The sequence below is a fragment of the Astyanax mexicanus genome, chromosome 8 (assembly GCF_023375975.1).
Source record: "Astyanax mexicanus isolate ESR-SI-001 chromosome 8, AstMex3_surface, whole genome shotgun sequence".
Classification (NCBI taxonomy): Eukaryota; Metazoa; Chordata; class Actinopteri; order Characiformes; family Acestrorhamphidae; genus Astyanax; species Astyanax mexicanus.
In genome coordinates, this window is record NC_064415.1 from 28170510 (window position 1) to 28189691 (window position 19182).

At 37.0% G+C, this 19182-nt stretch overlaps 1 protein-coding gene across 5 annotated transcripts in view; it reads right to left on the reverse strand.

Moving 5' to 3' along the window:
* dennd4c (DENN/MADD domain containing 4C) overlaps nucleotides 1-18675 on the reverse strand; it is a 61281-nt gene extending 42606 nt beyond the window's left edge. For 2 of the 5 annotated variants that reach the window (XM_022678282.2, XM_022678280.2), the window contains exon 1: nucleotides 17916-18675. The gene's annotated coding sequence lies outside the window, so the exon portion shown is untranslated. Of the gene's footprint in view, nucleotides 1-928; nucleotides 985-17915 lie in introns of those variants that run through there. The other 3 variants (XM_007255194.4, XM_022678281.2, XM_022678283.2) reach the window with 3 other exon arrangements.
* Nucleotides 18676-19182: the final 507 nt, after the last annotated feature.

The window sequence follows — 19182 nt, forward strand, 5'->3', positions numbered from 1 at the left end:
TTGATTGTCTTTAACACTGATGACATCTCGGAACACTTCGTTCACACCAAAACTCATTTAAAACTCTGCAGAGCCTACTTTAGATGCTCAAATTGTCCAAGTGTGAAAACCCTATAAGACAGTGTGTATTTCTGTGGACAGAGCATCTGAGGCTGACACTAAACTCAATTACCCTTGTTTATTTGCTAATCCCAGACAGGCAGTACTGGAAAGTCACATTAGCTGCCAACTGCACGGTTTGAAATACCCAGACAATGGCCCAATGATGATTATTTATAAAAAAAAAAAAAAAAAACATACCTAACGACTGATGCAGATATCATACAGTATGGTTTGTCATATCGCCAAGTAAATGTAAAATTTTAGGAGTGTGTTTCATAGGGGTGTACCATATCGTATCGTACACAATGATATCGCTAACATTTTTGAATAATCAAGAACGATATTATACCTTAAAATATTGTGCCTTATCACCCACCCCTAATTATCACATGAGGGTCTAACTTTTTTGCTGTTTTCAGCAAAAGAAAAATTCACACTGTTCTCATTTCCCATTATATATCTACTAGAGACAGTTTATAACTATCCAGCTTCAGTCCTGGATATATGGAGATATATGGAGTGCATTATTAGCATCATGACATTCTGGATCATTGACTTCTGTTACAAATCTGATAAAAGTTTTATTTTTAATATCTCAGATAGGGTTGTGCAATAGGATTGCAATAATAAAGTATCGTTACTGCAAAAATACCATCAAATATTGTGATAATATTTTAGGGCCATATTGTCCACCCCTAACCCTATAGTGAAACCATATTTGTATTACTCTATACATACCAACACAATACTCATCACAGCAGAAGTGTAGACAGAATATGAACAAAAAGTTAAAGCTCTAATTATGACAAATTTCTTCAAGACTTACAAGCCTGAAATACAGAGAACTGTGCAGCCAAATCCATCCTTGGAGGTGGCTGTCATCCTGAAAATTCAAAAAAGCAGGTGTTTACCAAAACTGATAAGATCACTACTAGGGTTGAACGATTAATTGCATTTGCGATTATCTCGCGATATTTTAAAATGAGATTCTCTAACCGCACAGGCTGCGATTTGACTGGTCACGTGACTTGGGCAGGTGTGAAAACAGTAATCGCACTCGGGTGCGGATCAAAAGAACCGAACCGAGACCAGCTAGAGGAGGTGGATAACGTTAATTACCACAGCTGTGAACAAACACTGTGTCCATGCTCGCGCCGTCTGCGCTGTATTCACCGCTCACAGCCGCGTGACTCTGTTTATTATGTATAAATCTGCGCTGCACGTAGAAACAAAATCTTCTCGCTGTATTTACTTTTTTCGTATATTTATATTTAACGTACTCCTGTGTCAGACAGCTCTGACCAATCAGAGGACACAGGCTGCTCGCGTGGTTTATTGATGCGCATTTTGGTGCGTTTACATTTATGCCTATGTGAAACCAGACCGAACAGAGCGAGAAAACGCTACAAGCAAACAAACTCATTAACTGATTCAGACCAGAGAAACGAACTACAGGTGTGAAAACGCCCTAAAAAAAACATCACAAAGCCTCGTATGGTATTTGCAAGGCTAAAATGCCAACGACCAGTGCTGCATCTTCAAATACAAAAAATAACGAGTTGGTTAAAGCAGATTCTCTTTATGTTTTTTGCACTTTATTTTTTTATGATGTTACTAGCTGGAGAGCAGTAAGTTAAATTTTTTTATATCTATTTTTTTCTATAAAAAAAAATGGTGAAAAGGAAAAGCTATTTATATATTTATTTTTCTATTTAAAAAAAAATTGGTGAAAAGGAAAAGCATAGATTTGTTTGCTTTATTGTTACCTGTGCTTTAAATAAATCTGACATTGTTTATTATTAAACAAATTGATTTTAAAAAATTAAAAAAATCGCATTTTAAATCGCAATCGCAATTTATAGATAAAAAAATTGCAATTAGATTATTTTCCAAAATCGTTCAGCCCTAATCACTACTGCAATGATCGATCCAGAGCCACTGCCCGTGTATAAATCAGCAAGACATGGCAGACCATACACACTGCAGCAGTCTGCAAACGATTGAACTGCGCAGTGTGCGAGGGGAGGCAAAGTCCTCTTTGTCAACACAGACACGGGTAAACATTGTTGCCGTCATAGCAACTGGAACCATAACTGACTTCTTTCTATGACTGAAAATCAGAGGCATTTTACACACAAATGAACTTACAAAACTGTTTAAGTTAATCAGAACATTAGATAACATTTAGATAATACTAAAAAACTAAAAACGTAAATAACAAAATACATTTCTAATTTCTATTTTGTAGGGCAGAATACAAGCAAGAGCTTAGCAAGATCATGATACAAGGTGATTTGACTATCATCTGGTAGTTCTGAGTAAACAAAAAAAAAATACTTTTATGCAGTAATTACAGTAGAATATGAAGACAGAACACAACACTGATATCTAGCAGTCAGGGCTTCAATACAACACAAAGTAAACCACTGTCTTCGCATATAAACTAATTATAAAAAATTGGTGTTTAACATTAATTCAGTATTGCAAATCAAAATACTGCAATACTTTGAAATAGCAACGTTTTTTTTTTTTTTTTTTACACCGCTACTATTTTGGTCAGAGTTTGCCCCTGTACTCATGTTTTGTGGGGAAAAAATGTTGCATACAGGAGTATCAGGTTATTTCTAATGCTACACACACAGTCTGAGCAGTATCTGTACTGGTATGAGCATTAAGGGAATTGATCTGCTGTGGGTCTTCAAACGGAACCATACGAGAGATCTTCACAGGCTCAGTGTACTCAAAGTCCATGCCAGAACCAGCAGCTTGCCAGCCTGAAGCTACAAACAATCCATTCCCAAACAATATTGATACTGACAGGCTCGCCAGATGGAAAATAAATAAACAGAGAAGGAAATTTATAGAAGCCCTGATGAAAATAAAATCATAACCACACGCAATAAAGAAGGTCAGCTAACGGAAAACATATTTGTTTTGAGTGTAGGTGATTTACAGTAAGCTCTGAACACAGGTTTAATGACTCAAAGCAGTTGTGGTCAAAGTAGTGAGCCTCAGACAAGCTTATCTAGAAAATCTTTCTGATTTCACCTATAGGACATCATTCACTATAGTCTCAGACGTCATTTGTGACGTTACAATTTTGTTTGTAGTACCCTCCCACAGAAAAAGGTACTTAACTACTTACCAGCCCCACAAAATTTTGAACTGGGGTAAATATGTAGTCAGTAAAGAATTATTCATATTTGTATTGTCACTGTGATATGAATAGACTGGTAGAGGCTGCATGGACTGGAGTGGATCAAGTTACATACATACAAGTAATATTTTTGTTGTAATTAGACTTCTGTAATATACCATTAGATGTAAAGCCTAATATTAATGCAGCAAAAGAGCTGGTATGGTGTCGTGCTATTATTAATATAGTGAGAATGACTGTGTCACAGTGACATTGTTACTTTTTTCAGCTCAACTTAATAATCATAAATAAATAAATAAATAAATAATTGCTGTCACACAAAAACATTACACATGGTATGCAACCATTTGGTCACAAAATGTATGTTAAATGTGAGCAGCCATATCAGTAAATGAACTGATCTCAAAGGGTGGAGGGTTGTAATGAAAAAATAACTTTATAAGCAAAATGAACTGATTATTTCTCTCAAGTACAATTTTAAATAAAAAATAAATTAATTAAAAAAAACGATACATCCGAAAGATCAAATCTCGAAGGTTACTTCCACTCGGGTTTTTTTAAAGGCTGGTTTACATTATTACATATAATCTATACAGGACATTGTCTGAAGAGTTCAAAAACTGCTGTGCATGTGCAAGAGAGCAATGCTTCATGTGAGGCAAGCATCACAAAAGCTATCTAGATGTTCCAAAAGCTGACAGCTGCGCTTCATCCATGGTCAGTACTTCCGTTTTAATTTCTGGTTTCTATTGTTGTGTTTCTTTTTTTATTTTTCCTTTCTGATACTGTAGCCTTGTTCTAATGTAACCCCACTGGGCAGATACTACATTATGAGAGGTATGTCATCTCATTTAGAAAAAAAAGCTTCCCTTCTGCTGTGGCCAATCTTTCTTTTTCCTAAGTGCATTTATTATGAAGGTCAATTGAGCTGGATTGACGTAAAACAGCCATTGAATACTAATTTGGCTGTTAAAACTAAGACACATTGTTGTGTTTTAGATCTAAATATTATAACAGTGGCCTAAATTGGAATTTATTTATATATTCACACTGCCACACAGCTTATATATGATGAAATGTAATCTGAAATATCAGTTTTTGCCCTCATTTACTTGCTGATACATTTGTATCATCTTAAACCTACATAGATCATCTTGTTCCTATTCTTCCTGACAATCTGTATCCATGAACCATCCATTTCCTTACACCCTCTAACCATGAGAAGACTACAAGAATGCAGCAACGCTGTTTCAGGGAGAACTGACTGTAGATATGCTAGAAAGACAAACCAAAGCTTATGTTTAACTGCAAAAGAACTGTTTTAGAAGTCTTTAGAAACACTATGCTAATAGCAACAATCTAGAACATGTGACTTGAATAAACAAATGTGCGTTTCCTCACGGAAGTGTGCAAGTTCATACAAGTGTTATTCACATGGCTTTAGCATTTAGATTAAATTACTACAAACACACAGCCTGATGCTTCAGAATGTGTTTGATAATAATAAATAACATTAATTAATAGAAATAGAGAAAAGCTATAAAAGGTATATGTGGTATTTATAAGGCAGACCATTAATCATTATTGTTTAGCTTTTTTTTTTAAAGCTGTGATTCCTTGACTGTCCAATAAATTAAGGGTAGATTATTAATACTGAGAGTAAAAACATCCTGCTCAATATACATTAATATAGGACAATAGTCTGTAACCTAGATCTTTTGTTTCCCTCTCTTTTCAGAAGAAGTGTAATTCAATGCCGTGCGACATTCTACTCTCAGTCCTTCTTAATTTCAGAACAGGTTTTGCTCTGTTTTTTAGGAACACCAGATCAGGTGTCACAATAGTCTTTGTTCAGAGTGCAGCTGAACAGTGTTCAGCTGTGCAGATGCTAGAGGAACTGCCTAGTACTCTGTATTCACACAAAAGAGCTTAAGCTGCCATTCAACTCAGCCAATCGATAGTATCTTGCCAAGACCCTGATTTCATTAGACTACTGTCACATCTATCATCAATTTCAAAGCATCAGCCCAGATGACTTAGTTTTGCCCAAATGGGGATGGGAAGGTAGTGGGTGTTCTTGTGACACCCATGCTGAAAGAACAGCCTGTCCTGAACCCCATGTACAACGTAACAAAAAATATATTTATATCACAGTAACAAGAAAGCAGCAAGTAAACATCTTTCCAAGACAAATCCCAGAGTAAATAATAGGGGTGTAGAGAATCCCTGTTTCGCAATGCTGTACTTTTAAACAAAAAACAAAGAATGAGTCTTAAATTATGGATTTCTTAAATGAAAACACAATATTGAAAAGGTGGTGGTTGATGGTGGTTCATTTTATGTTGTCTTTAACCTAGTGCTATCAATTGATTAAAAATCCATTAACTGTATTTATTACAAACAGTATCCTGCTAGAAAAAGAGGAAAAACAAGACGAGGAGGGAGAGATAACAGAGTGAGTTAGTTCTGAGATGTAATCCTTAATTCAGCATCAATGAAAAAGGTAATCTATATTCTGAATTCAAAAGTTGTGATGCTGTGCTTTAATCGCTAAATAAAAACTGAATTATGGGAGAAAGACCAAACTTGGTAATCTGGACCTCATATTTTCATCTTCAGATCTCACTGTTCTGACTGAAAAGAAACTAAGCATTTTATGCATATGAAAAATAAAAAGTTTGATAAAAAAAGCATTACACTGCTCACTGAATCACATAATACAAAATTTCTCTTGTAATGCAATAAGAATTTTAGCAATCTAATAAATACCAACAGCCCTGGAAACATAATTTACACAGATTAAGTTAAGATCCATAATTAAACACACTAAAATCAATACACCAGATACCCAAAACAAGTATTCTTATAAAAAAAAAGAACAAACTGTACTCAGTGAACTTAAAGAACCTTTCCTCTTAAATCACACAATGGTTGCTTAATCAACAGCACACCAAGTTTGTAAGTACACCAATATGCACGTTAATGATATCAGATGGTTAGCATAAGCTGTTTATCTAACTATATCCTGTCACAACTAATTAATCAGAAATCTACAATAAAAAATATAACTGATCTACACTGAAGCATTTATTAACCCTAATGCCTTAAAATAACTCCATTACCAGTTTATATTTGTAGTTAAGCAAATACAAAAAGAACATATAAAGCTGCAGTCACAAGTTAATTGGTAGTTTACATTTGTGCACCTTATATTTAGTGCCGCTGTGGGCAGGTGAGGAATTTGAGACTTTTTGAAAGTCACAATTGTTCTTCACTCCCATTTTCCTTTACACAGAGCCTTCCTTTCTTACATAGGCGTACAAGTGGACAGCCAAGCTCTTTTGTCTGTGTGAGGCTGAGGTCACATTTCTTGGCTGCAGCACTGGCCTCAGACTGAAAAGGTTGAGATCGAGCAGCACAGTCTCTGCAGCCTGCAGGCAAATGACAAAGTGAAGGAATTGCCCTGCACTCTAAAAATGGGATTCTGGTCTTTCCAAGGTATGTTTGGTGTCTGATGTCTTCTTCTTTAGTTTTATACTGGAGTTACAAGTCTAATGTAATTACACAAATAATGGAATTGCATTGTAATTACATTGTAAAGATACATACAGTTTGGCCTTATTAATTAGATAATTTACACTAACTTTATGTAGCAATTTTTAGAACTGTAGCCACGTTTGTCTAGGTGCATCCTAGTCTGTTAATGTCCACAAAGGATTGCAAACTAAAGCTCCCTTTTTTTACTGGGCACTAGGATGGGGCAAATTAAAGAGAGCAACAAAAAAATCCCTATTTTTACATAGAAAAATCACCCTAAAGACAACTTTTGTCACATTTATTGCCAATATATTGAAATTATCCACATTAAATCTAAAACGAATGGACTGTGATGTTACATATTTTAATTAGAGCCCACGTCTGTGTTGTAAGGATGCAGTTAAATCAAGCTGACCAATCAGAACCAAACAAATGAAAATCAAGATGACAGGAAAACAGCTGGAGCAGAACACAAAAGCTCATATGACGCTTTAAAAAGCAGAGAAAATACATATAAACTAATTCTATACATCGACTGTACTAAGCTGTTTTTTAAAGCTTGTCAAGAAGCATCTTAGATCGTTTATGTACACAAAGAACCACAAACTGGATTCCTTTAATAACGAGCACTCGTGGAGGAGAGAAACTAAAGAGAACAAAAAAGTGAGCAGGTAGCAGAGAAAAAAGAAAAAGTGATATATATATATATATATATATGAGCTATGGAGTTTATAGTGTTGTTTACAAGGCACCGAAGACAAAAATCAGAAATATGAAATCAGTCTGGAACTGGATATCAATCTAGATATGCCAAACTTCAGATTTGGGATAACAGTCTGGACACAGCCCATGCGCTACAACTTCCAACACTGAAAAGGTCTCAAAATGTGAAGAAAAGGAAGAAGTGGTGTAAAATAGATTGTTCTAAAACTACTAACTAAAAAGTTAAAAGAAGAGTGATCAATCCTGAGATTTTGAGGCTGAATGTTAACACCCATAATCCAGCCAGTATCCATGGTCTCCTCCCATCAGTAGCTGATCTCACCCTAAGCACACAAAAGCCTTGGTGCTTTGTAGCAGAGGGATGATTTGCTAGGGCAGGGGGGGAAGTTGGGCAGATGGCCGGTATCCCTGTGCCCCGCACTGTCTGTCTCAGTTCACTCTGTTCAGCCTCTGAGAGGCCCCACTACTTAGTCTCATTCAGGATGGCCACGGCTGAGAAGAATGGCAAACTCTGAATCTCTGTCTCTCTCTTTCCCTCTCTCTGTCTCGCTCAGTTTAACAGCTGTTTCCATTAGTGTAGATTTAATAGAGATACATCACAAGCTTTTAAAGTCTATGTTCAATGGCAAAAGAAAGAGTCATGAAGCTGCAACAGGAATCACACAATCAGAATTCTTAAAACCTCTTAATACACTTTAAAACAAGTTGTTCTCTGTTTGGAATTTTCCCCTTCTAACACACCTGATCCAAATAGTCAGCTAATTACCAAGCTCCTGCCTGAGCTATGGATGTGGGACACTGACCCAACTAACATTAAGAAAAATATATTTCGTCTGTTGGAGGTGCACTTTAAGTTGTTTATTGAATATCAGGTATTGCAAATGAGCCAGACCCTTCCAGAAAAGCATAAATGGAGGGAAAACAAGCAGAGCAACATATATGGTAAAGTACAATCTAGAACACAATTACTGGATGGAGAACATTTATGGACAGGGTAACAGGGAAGCTAATTCCAGAAGAATATTTTAGAACAGTATGAAGAAGTTATTTCAGAACAGTGTGATGGGGAAGTACATCAAAGAACAGTGTGATGCAGTGAATGGTCTAGGACAGAGTAATATAAAGAACATTCTAGGACAATGGGGAAGTTCATTCTAAAACAGTTTGATGAGAACATTTTAGGATAATTCTTGGAAAGTGAGATTAAAAATATATATATATATATAAAATCACAGATATGGCACGGTATGTGTACATTTTTTGGGTTTCTGTCATACCTGATCACAACATACCGTTTTACCATGCTGTATTATGATGAGCAGGAGTTGCTAAGCAACAAGAAGAGGTACTTCACACTGCTGGACCTACTTTTTAAGTAGAAGAAACTGCAGACATTAAAAATATATATTTAAAACAATCAATTTTCAGTGCATCTTTGATTAACTTTATTCTTTAATGTTTTTGTTTTACACGGTAAGACTGCTGTGTAAAAAAATGAAAGTAACATTTAAAACATTTGTTTTTTTTTTAAGCCAGTTCCTGCGAAATCAGCTGTGATGTCAGTTATGATCTTATTCTTTACTTTATGATAATTTGTAAGAAAACCCCAGAAAAACCCTGATTCAAGTCAGACCTACTACTTATCTACTATAGCTTGTTTGTCAGGGTGTGCTCAAGTGATCTCTCAGCAAGTATTCAACGGCCTTCCACTAACGGACGAACACAGTTCACTGAAGTGACACTTGGAAAGTGTCATCAGCAGCCACCATTGGATATGTAGCACTTGCTCTCAGCCACCTGTCAGTACAATGTGGTGTTGGCAGTGAGAATAGTAAGAACAGAGGTGAAACACTATACAGCCAAGCTTCAGACTCTCACACAAAAAAAGCTACTTCAATAAATGGCACAAAATTGCAAAATATATTTAGGTAGTGAAAAAAAAAAAAAAAAAAACACACACAAAACATTACATTAGGGAACATAGTTTATGTTGCTTTGAAGTTGCCATTTGTTTTGTGGTATGAATAAAAAACAAAAACATTATATTTTTTCTCACAAAACAAGCAAATAGTAAAACATAGATTCATTAACAGAACCTCATTAAAGCAGCTTTATGTGAAAAAAATGTGTATTGTTTGCTCCTGGGCTCCACTCTTACTTCACTGTCATAAAACACAGACCACATTATAAGCTCCTCCTCCTGGACAGCTATAAACAACATCAACAAGCAGACAGATACAGAATCTCTAAAACACAGACTAAAAGGGTACACTAGAATTACAGTTTCTTTACACAAATATTATAGAGTTTTGCTCAGTTTTAAGCACCTTGTGCAACATTGATTATATCAAAGTACTGTGATATGTTTTGCAATGCTGTATTGATTCTCAAAAACATAGCATATATATTTTGTATTAATAGTATATATGGAAAGAATAGTGGCCTACAGTGATTAATTTTGTGTTGTCTTTAGATGTGAAGTCCTGATTATATAAAAAGTCAAGCTTTCCTTTACTTATTTTTTACGCATTTGATGATAAAGCTTGTCCTAAATAACATAGTGCAGCTCGCCGTTGTACTGTAAGCTTGAGTTAATACATTAACTTGCTTTGCGTTGATTGACGCATCATAAGTAACTTACTCCAAGTTGCTGTTTGAGATGAACAATGAGAATGGCCTATTCATAACTTCTCTTCAGATACTTTATTGTGCATGGACCAGTGATTTTTATTCAGTTTTTGTTGCACATTTCCTAATAAAAGAGGATTAATCGCACTCTTTGTAATGCAATGTAAAGCTGGGTCAATGTTTTTTAAGCACTAATAATATTCTTGATATGGTTAAAAATATTGATACCATATAAAAATATATTTATACAAAAAATGCTGTCATATTTACCACCTTTATGCAACAAATGTCATTTTGTATGACCAAGGAAAGCACAACCTTATCTTTTTAATAACTGTCAAATGAATATGCTTCACAGTGACAAATACGACCAGTCTTCTTTGTTGTAGCTGTGGAAATACCAGAGACAATAGTGCTTGCGAAAGTTCACAAAACAAATCAGCTAAGGGCTAATGTGACCTCACATTTTTGCTGTCTGCAGAATCACATATGGAGTGCGATATATTTCTGAATTTAATCAAACTCTGTCTGTTAAGGCCTTGAATCTGACAGAATGACATCTGGAGCGAAATTAGGTTAGACATGTTATGCGTTAAAGTCATATGGTAAAGGCCCTATTTGAGCTGGGTCAGGCTCCTTGGGGGATGCTTTATAACTGTATTCCCACATTAATCAAAGCAGTGTGCTGACACATATTGGCAAAGAAGGTAATTTTGTACGTGACACTTCTGAGAGCTTAAAAAGCAACATTAAATCCAAAAAATGTAACAAAGTGTCAGAACCAAGAATAAATTCACTTCATGATTAAAAAAAACAAACAAAAAGAAGACAACTTTCAGAGCTCTTCTTTCTTGATTTTAATTGGTAACAGCTCAGCCATATCTGATCTGAAATCACAGTTACGCAAAGTTTTGCAAGTCACCAAATACAGCCACAGGAAACGGGCCTCACCATAGCAGAACATGGATCCACCCACACACTCTTGCTCAGACAGGAAAAATGAGCTAGAACAGTACAAATGAGTAACAGGCTACACCTTGTACCACTCAAGTGAAGAGTTGGGATTCCTAGACGCCATGTCCAGGACAACATTAGAAAGACATAAGAAATGCATGCCGGATTGTGACTAGCAAATCTGAAAGTCTGTGGGCCTGTTTACACTTGGCACCAATATGAGTTTTTACTTTGATTGGATTCTGTTTACACTGGTCATTAAATGTATCCCCAGTATAACTAGATAAAATCTGATTTCACTTCCCCACACACAAAGCACATCAAAAGATACATAATGATTGTTTTACTTCATGTAAACATCGGTTTATTATCAAAACAAACCACCTGGTGATCATTTAAATAATTTAAAGTAACAGTGGTGGCTCTACAATATCAGAATGATAGAAAGTTACTGTTTTCCTGTAGTGGCTCAATCACTATTTAAACCGCAAAAGAAATCAATCTGTAATATTGCACACATCTAACAACAGGCATGCACACCAACAAGCAGACACAAACACACACAATATGTGTGTGAATGGGAGAAAGAAAGGATGAAAAACAACAAGTAGATGAGTACATGTACATGTCCTAAATGTGTGTTTTGTGTAAAATGATGTATGGTAAATGGTTATGCATTTTTCTCCACAAAATTCTGATTTCAACAATACTTATACAAAAACTGTGACTAGCTAAATAGCTGTATATAATCCTACATCACATAATTAGACCAAACAATCTTGAGTAGTAATGATTATAGGGTGTCAAAACTACAGCATTATTTATGCTGCAAAAATGCAGTAAAAATGAGTAAAAAGATATAGAAGAATATAAATTGAATAACAGTATAACAGTATACAGTAGCAACGCACAACCATAATTGCTCATATTGACTATTTTTCCACAGACAAATTTATGATTGCCAGAAAAAACGCGGTTACAGAAAGCGCATTCTGATTACACATGTATTAAATGTGAACAAGATCAGTCTCTGATCACTTGTGTCTTGGAGTTGGCTTCACTAAAAACAAGTCAATGCAACGTGATAATGGTGCTATCAGTCAAACCTGAAAGTATTAGACACAAGTCTAACAAGTCCAATAAAAACACAAATAGAAATACAGTATAGAAGTTAGACTGAAAGACATTAGCCAACATTTATAGTTCACTGGTAACCATACAGCATGGACCTGATACCAGTACAAAAAATAATATATACACACACAACATCATTCCACAGAAGACACCACGGAGCATGTGGCAGTGCTTTCCTCAAGCTCTAATTTGGCAGGAACAGCTGTGGTAAATGTCTTTAAAAATCAACAACAAAAAACATGACTGCTGCTGTTTAATAATGATTCAAAATAAGAGAAAGGACACACACACAGACACACACAGACACACACAGACACACACAGACACACACACAGACACACACACAGACACACACACAGACACACACACAGACACACACACAGACACACACAGACACACACAGACACACACAGACACACACAGACACACACAGGTCTGCTGATTGCTGATTTAGTCAGACATAGTTATGCAATGGCTTGTGGAAAGCACTCTATGCATGCTAATAGGTAGTTTCTAAGTTGACAGTAGGGTTCAGGAGGGAGAAGCAGCATGTTTTGCCTCCAGCTGACAGAAGGCATTTGCAGCCAGACTGTAGTCGAGCGAGGTGATGGGTCAGGGTTTCAGCTGGCAAGAACACTGCTGTTAGGATGGCACTTAAACTCTAAAAAGCAGCATAACAGTAGAGCCAATAAAATGCAAATATCTGACCATAACATGTAGGTAGACCTATACAAAGTTATTAGCAAAAGTGGAAAGGATAATGTTTGTAACATTTTAATCCATAAAACAGAGACAGTAGAGAATCATCTGTTACAGCAGGCAGTAAAAGGCATGGTTTAGCTCTATTCTAAACATCTGCAAAGGCTGCCTGACAGTTTACACAACTCTGACCAGCATGCTCTGGTTAAGAGCTCACATGATGGAGGCATTTAGGAGTAAAAGGTAGGTCACATGATTTTACATTGGCTACAGCTGCTTTCTATATGGTATGCTCACAGACTTACACTATAGAAACCATATATGCTGTGAACTCCAAAAGGTTTTATGCATTCTATTTCAAGCATACTAAGTTTGCATGCCACTGTGCTATACTGTGAGCACAGTAACAGTTTAAGGCCTAGGGTGTTACTTAGTTAGGTCCATATTTGCATGTTTGGGTACAATTAATTGTCATTTGTTTTTGTGTGTAGGGGGTTTACCACTATACTTATTTGCTACAGTCTGAATTAGTTTACACATGTTTGGTTTGTTTTTACACAGAGAAAGATGCAAGCTTACCAAAATGAATCACAACATACTAAATGAGAACGGCTTTTCCAATTATTGGACAGATCTTAAAATACAGGAAGGTCCTGTGTTCTGGACTACTGTAGATTTCTGTGCAATTTAACAAGGAGCAATGTCTAGCACCCTGGCTAGTGTCCACCCTCACTCACAAGATAACACCTAACCACTTATAAAGGTGTAAGCATTTGAGTCTAATTTACTCCCCTGATAATCACAGAAAATCTCCATACCAGGGTGATCATAAATGATGATCTTCCCAGATTTTCATGTACTATGTGATGTCTATAATCCAACCCAATGTTCTATATTTTGGACCCAGGTATCCTGTACAGATTCTATGAAGTAAAATACATTGTTAACATCATGGCTGATAGATGGGCAAAAAAAGGAGAGCTGAGCTGAATGGAACTTTTTTAGATGCAGTCAGCAGGGCTTGTACAAACTGCAACATATGCCTGTGGTGAATACAAAACATACAATGTATTCACAGTTCACAAATAAAATCAAATTTAAAATACAAAAAAGCATTGGTGCATCTTAATTGATCTATTCTAACTTAATTTTATCCACTGTAACAAAACACCCACACATTGTTAATTGTTGGCTTAATTAATTAGTATGAGCCTTATTGTAGCATAAGTGTTTGTTAAGCAAATTCGTTCTTACTACCCAGATAAACATTTAAATACACAAACATGCAATGTGCCTACATTTTTTCTACCGCTTGGCTTTCTCTTTGTGATGTAGCTGTTCCTAAGAAACTCCCACAAGGCTTAAATGTATGGAGCCGATGGGGGGACTGATGTTGACGTGAATATGTCAGCTTTTTCATTCAGGGAAGTGTATTTTTAGGACTTGAATGACTAATGATCAAGGACAGAATGCTCAATAAAATGTCATTATGTGTGGGGTCTCATGATTTCAACATTAGCTGAAGGCTGGGCTTAAAAAGGGAACTTACTGCTATACTTTCACAATGACTAACCAGTGATGCTAGTAGATTTTAATATATACATGCCAGTTTCAGATATTATGGAACAGAATGGAAAATGCCATGCTCATTCCCCCGGTGATACCTGGTATTTCCAGTACATTACCCGTGCCTTGTCCCCTTTAGGGCAAAAGATGAGTTCAGTTAAAGTTGCAACGTCATTGCCAACTCATACCGCATAATAGCTTCACAGGAAGCTTATGTGGGAGCAAAACTGGCTCTTCTGGCCCTCTCTGTTAAATTTTTGCACAGCCTAGTACTGCAATCCACGTCACAATGGGTCCTAGAGCCAGTAAGGCAGTAAGCAGCCATAATAAATCAGCTCCTTAACGGATAAAGGATCAAGAGTCTAGTGGGCTTAACAAGGTTTGACATGTCATATGTCATCCAAACAGCACAATTCCCTTTTAAGGAATGCTACATAATCTTGACTGTGGCTGGCCTATGAGTCCCTTCCTCGCTCTTCATTCCAAACCCCGTAGCACCTGCACTCATCCATCGTATAAAGCCGTTTGTTCATGAACTAATCTAACACATGTCATAACAGATAGGCCTAAACACTATACTTTTGAGTACATCTGAATCAACACCGCAGGGTAACTGCTCACACGTTAACAATTGTCAGAGAGCTAGAGGTGGAAAGGACACACCTACAGTATGATAGTGTCATGTTTCTCTTTCACTGGAGAGAGGCCTGCCTTTCTGCCACATGTCCTGTATTTTACAACACTCACAGCGGCAGTCGTTTTACCTTTGTCTTTCCATTTATAATTCCCACGCCACTTGAAAAAGGCTGCATGAGGCAACACAGCTGCAGCACACTTTCATACACACACATACATACTTGAACTTTGTGATCATACACTTCCAAACCAAACATAAAGATCCACCAAATGCAGTCACAAGGTCACGTCAGATAATGTCAAGGTCACTACGTCTATTGATCTACAAAAGCAACTTAACAAAACCTTACAGTAAACAGCTGCACTCGCAGCCCACATGAAGTCATTTCACATTCAAATTGTTATGCAGTCTCTGACACCAAAATTTAACCACAATGAGAGGTGACCATGAACATGTGAGGACTTCTGCAAAGGTGAAAAGAGTGCAAATGCAGCAGATCTGTAACTACAACACATGTGAATGCGTGGAAAACTGTTATTTATGCAATCTCTAAATGTACTTTTTTCGCTGCCAGAAACTGCCAGTGTTTGTGAGCAAAACAATGCACCAATATCATCATTTATCATTTTACTTATATAGTTGCTTACTAAACTAAACCTTAACACAGGAGTGGAAACTTTTCACCTTGCACCTGAATGCTCCTCAGTATGCAGGCTCATTTGTTTACTGCAAACGACACCTATGGAAAGCCCTTCAACCTCCAGCAATTCAAGCTCTCTTTAATGCCATTTTCACTAGCAGAAACTCTCATTTCAGATATCAGCAATGGAATATTAAGAAGTCATAATAATATCAGATCTTCAGATCTTCAAGTTATAGATGTCTACAATTAAACTTTTTAACTATAAGACATTGTAATTCCTGATATTTACAACATAATTCAGGCTCCAGGCACACACATTTGTAAATGAATGAGTAGCACTATCCTCATACTGTAATATGAGTAAAAATACAAAATCTAGATATCTCTAATGTAGATAGTTCTGACTAGCATAAATGTGCATTTTACGTCTTTATGATTTCATTTTAGTTATCCACTGTTTGAGTTTTGACTCGTAATAATTTTAGGGACTTTGCTAGTCCCAATTACAGCTTCGATATTTCTAGCCATGTTCTAGCCTAATACTAGTACAACTGGTAATATGACTAGTGTCAAAGCTGATATCCAGAATTTTTGGTTTTATAGATCTGTAAATCTGACATTAGGTACTAGTAAACATTTCTGAGCTGATATCTGCAATGAAGGGGTTTATAACTGTAGATCCGACATTTCTAGCTACTAGTAAAACACTCAGAGCTGCTTTATGTAATAAATGGGTTTATAATAGGCCTGCAACTAATGAGAATTATTCTGGTAGCCAGCTAATCTGAGAATTATTTTTTAAATTAGTCGATTAGTCGTAGATTATTCCTGCCATGTCCTCTATCTCTAAAAATGACAGAAACAGCGGAACATGCTATTTAAAAAGCATTTAAAAGTCTAGTTTTTGTTTGAATGTGGAAAGTACTGATATTTATTGAGTAAACATGTAATATGTTGTGTTTGGGCACTTTTGGAGACACAGAGTTGAATGTGAACTGTATGAGTAAGCAATTTACACATCTGGGTTTCTCTCCACAGCACTTTGTGTAATGCATCAATAGATGTATGTACAGAAAGAATAGTCGACAAATTATTATATCGACTTATCGTTGCAGCCCTTGTTTATAAAACTATAAATCTAACATTACTAACTAGCTACCAGAACATATTTCAGAGCTGATATCTGTAATGAGTTTCTACTAGTAAAAATTAATTACAGTGAACACTGAAACACTGAATAAATATTAAGTTGCATAGCTGGTGACAACTAGCCATAACAGCCCAACTTCCTCAAGCAGGTTAAGACTATGTTTCTGAAGTGCTGAGAGAGACAGATCAGTACGGGGGTTGACAGTCTGCCTGTGATGTGAGGTAATCCGCACTATCTAAAGTTATGGAGGGCTGTAAACTGGGGTTAACGCTAGCTAGTTTACCTGTGCAGTCAGACAGACACACCCTGAAACACCTGCACACCTCGCTGCAGCGGTAATATAATGGCGCCTACAAGAGTAACCTAGCAATCCAGGTTTCATGCGCCCAACTGTTGCATACCCTCAAAAGCAGTAATGTTAGCTAACGTTACCTGTCCTTAACCAGGTCAACCTGACGGACTTCTTCTCCACAATACTCCACAACAGTGTTGACAGTATAGGACTGCCGGTGACACTCCAACACAGACGGAGAGTTGGTTTAACTAGATAGCCAGCCACGTTAATGTAACCTAGATTAGCTAGCTTTATTAGCTGTCTTAAGCTAACTTTGCTTCGTTTTTAAGCCAACAGCATCAAACACAGCTTAAGCTAGCTTATCTGAACTAGCGTTAACAAACGTAGTTAACTAACCCACTAATGTTACAGGAGCCACTTGCATAAGAGAGCTAAAGCTAGGTTAGCAGCGTAACTTACTGTGTAAACTAACTAGTGAACTAGCTTAGCAAAGTCACAAAGTAAGGCACAGTGGAAGAAAACGTAAGCTAAATTAGCTCAAGTAACTACGTTAGGTTAGCTACTTTAAGCCACTTCTAAAGACTACTTGGGTATAAAGCTAGCTCTATTTCAACGTCTGTAAACAGCCGTTACAGCACTTGTGTATTTTCAAAACACAGGAACTTCTCAAAACGAGCAGCTCCAACATACCAGCTGTTCAGACGTCTAGAAGAAAGACCGCTGACATGTAGACAACTTCCAGCTCCCACCGTCTCCCTCACGCACCAAAACGTCCACAGGTTGTCCGAACTGAGGCTGGACTGCTCGTCCCCGGTAACTTTCCCCCTACTTTGCTGTCTCCGCTCTCACCGATGCGTGGCGTCGCGAATGGGCGCCATGTTTGTGTTTTGTTACTTTGGTGAGCTCTTGGCTTTCTCGGGCGGACTGCTGGAGGCGGAATGGAGCCGCCCAGAAGAATGACTCGCTCTGCTCTACTTTCCCCGCTTACACAGGTTACTTGTGCCCCCTGTCTTGGGAGGAGGGATACGTCTCAGTAATGCGACTATAGCTAACAGGTGTCTGTTTCGTTTTCCTTCCTTTTCCCCTTAAAGGAGCGCTGCTGCCTGCGCACGGTGCTCTCCACAGCATGACAAAGCACATCACTCACTAGCTTCTGTGTTTCCCCTCACTTTCCAGCTCTGCACACAACCCGAGGTTAACTTATAGATACTTTGAGGTGGTTACAGGCACTCAAGAGACATGCGAGCTAACGAAATTACGTTCTTAGAAAGTTGGTTGTGGGAACGTTTTCTCCTAACACAGAAGAAACTTTGAACGAGGTTGTGTATGTACCGTTTATTAACTAGTTATCTAGTTAGCTACATTAGTTAACCTTACAACGAAAACATTTTCTCTGAGCACTGAGCAAACTTTAAAAGGGTAAAATACAATAGGTCTCGGAGTTGTATACGCATGCTGCAATTAAAACAGTTTTCAACCCCTATTGTCTGCAGTAGCTAGTAAAAGAAAATACTCAAAAAATGTGTGTTTGTGTGTGGGGTGGGGGTTCAGAGCCTGACATTAAATGAAATTTAAAAGTTAACTTGCATAGCACTCAGTGGTGTATTTTTACAACTAAGGCTGTTTCTCTGAAAACATTATGATTTATTTTTTTTTAGTTTATTAGAGGTGTTCTCTGCTGCAGTTTTATAGCCAATCAGAGGCAATATGTTTGCATGTAAAAAATATTCATAAGCAAGAGCAGAAATCCTGCCCTTCTTCTGAGACCACAAAGTCAGTAAAATAAAGCAGGGCTAACCAAACACCAGAGCACTCATTCGTACTAGAGATCACAACTAGACATTTTAAAATGAATGAAAATGACAATGTTAAACAAAAGCGCAAACATTTAAGGAAAGTTTTTAAAATGTTACCTTCAGATTACTACGAGAAGGCTTTCTCTCACCACTGAGCGAAC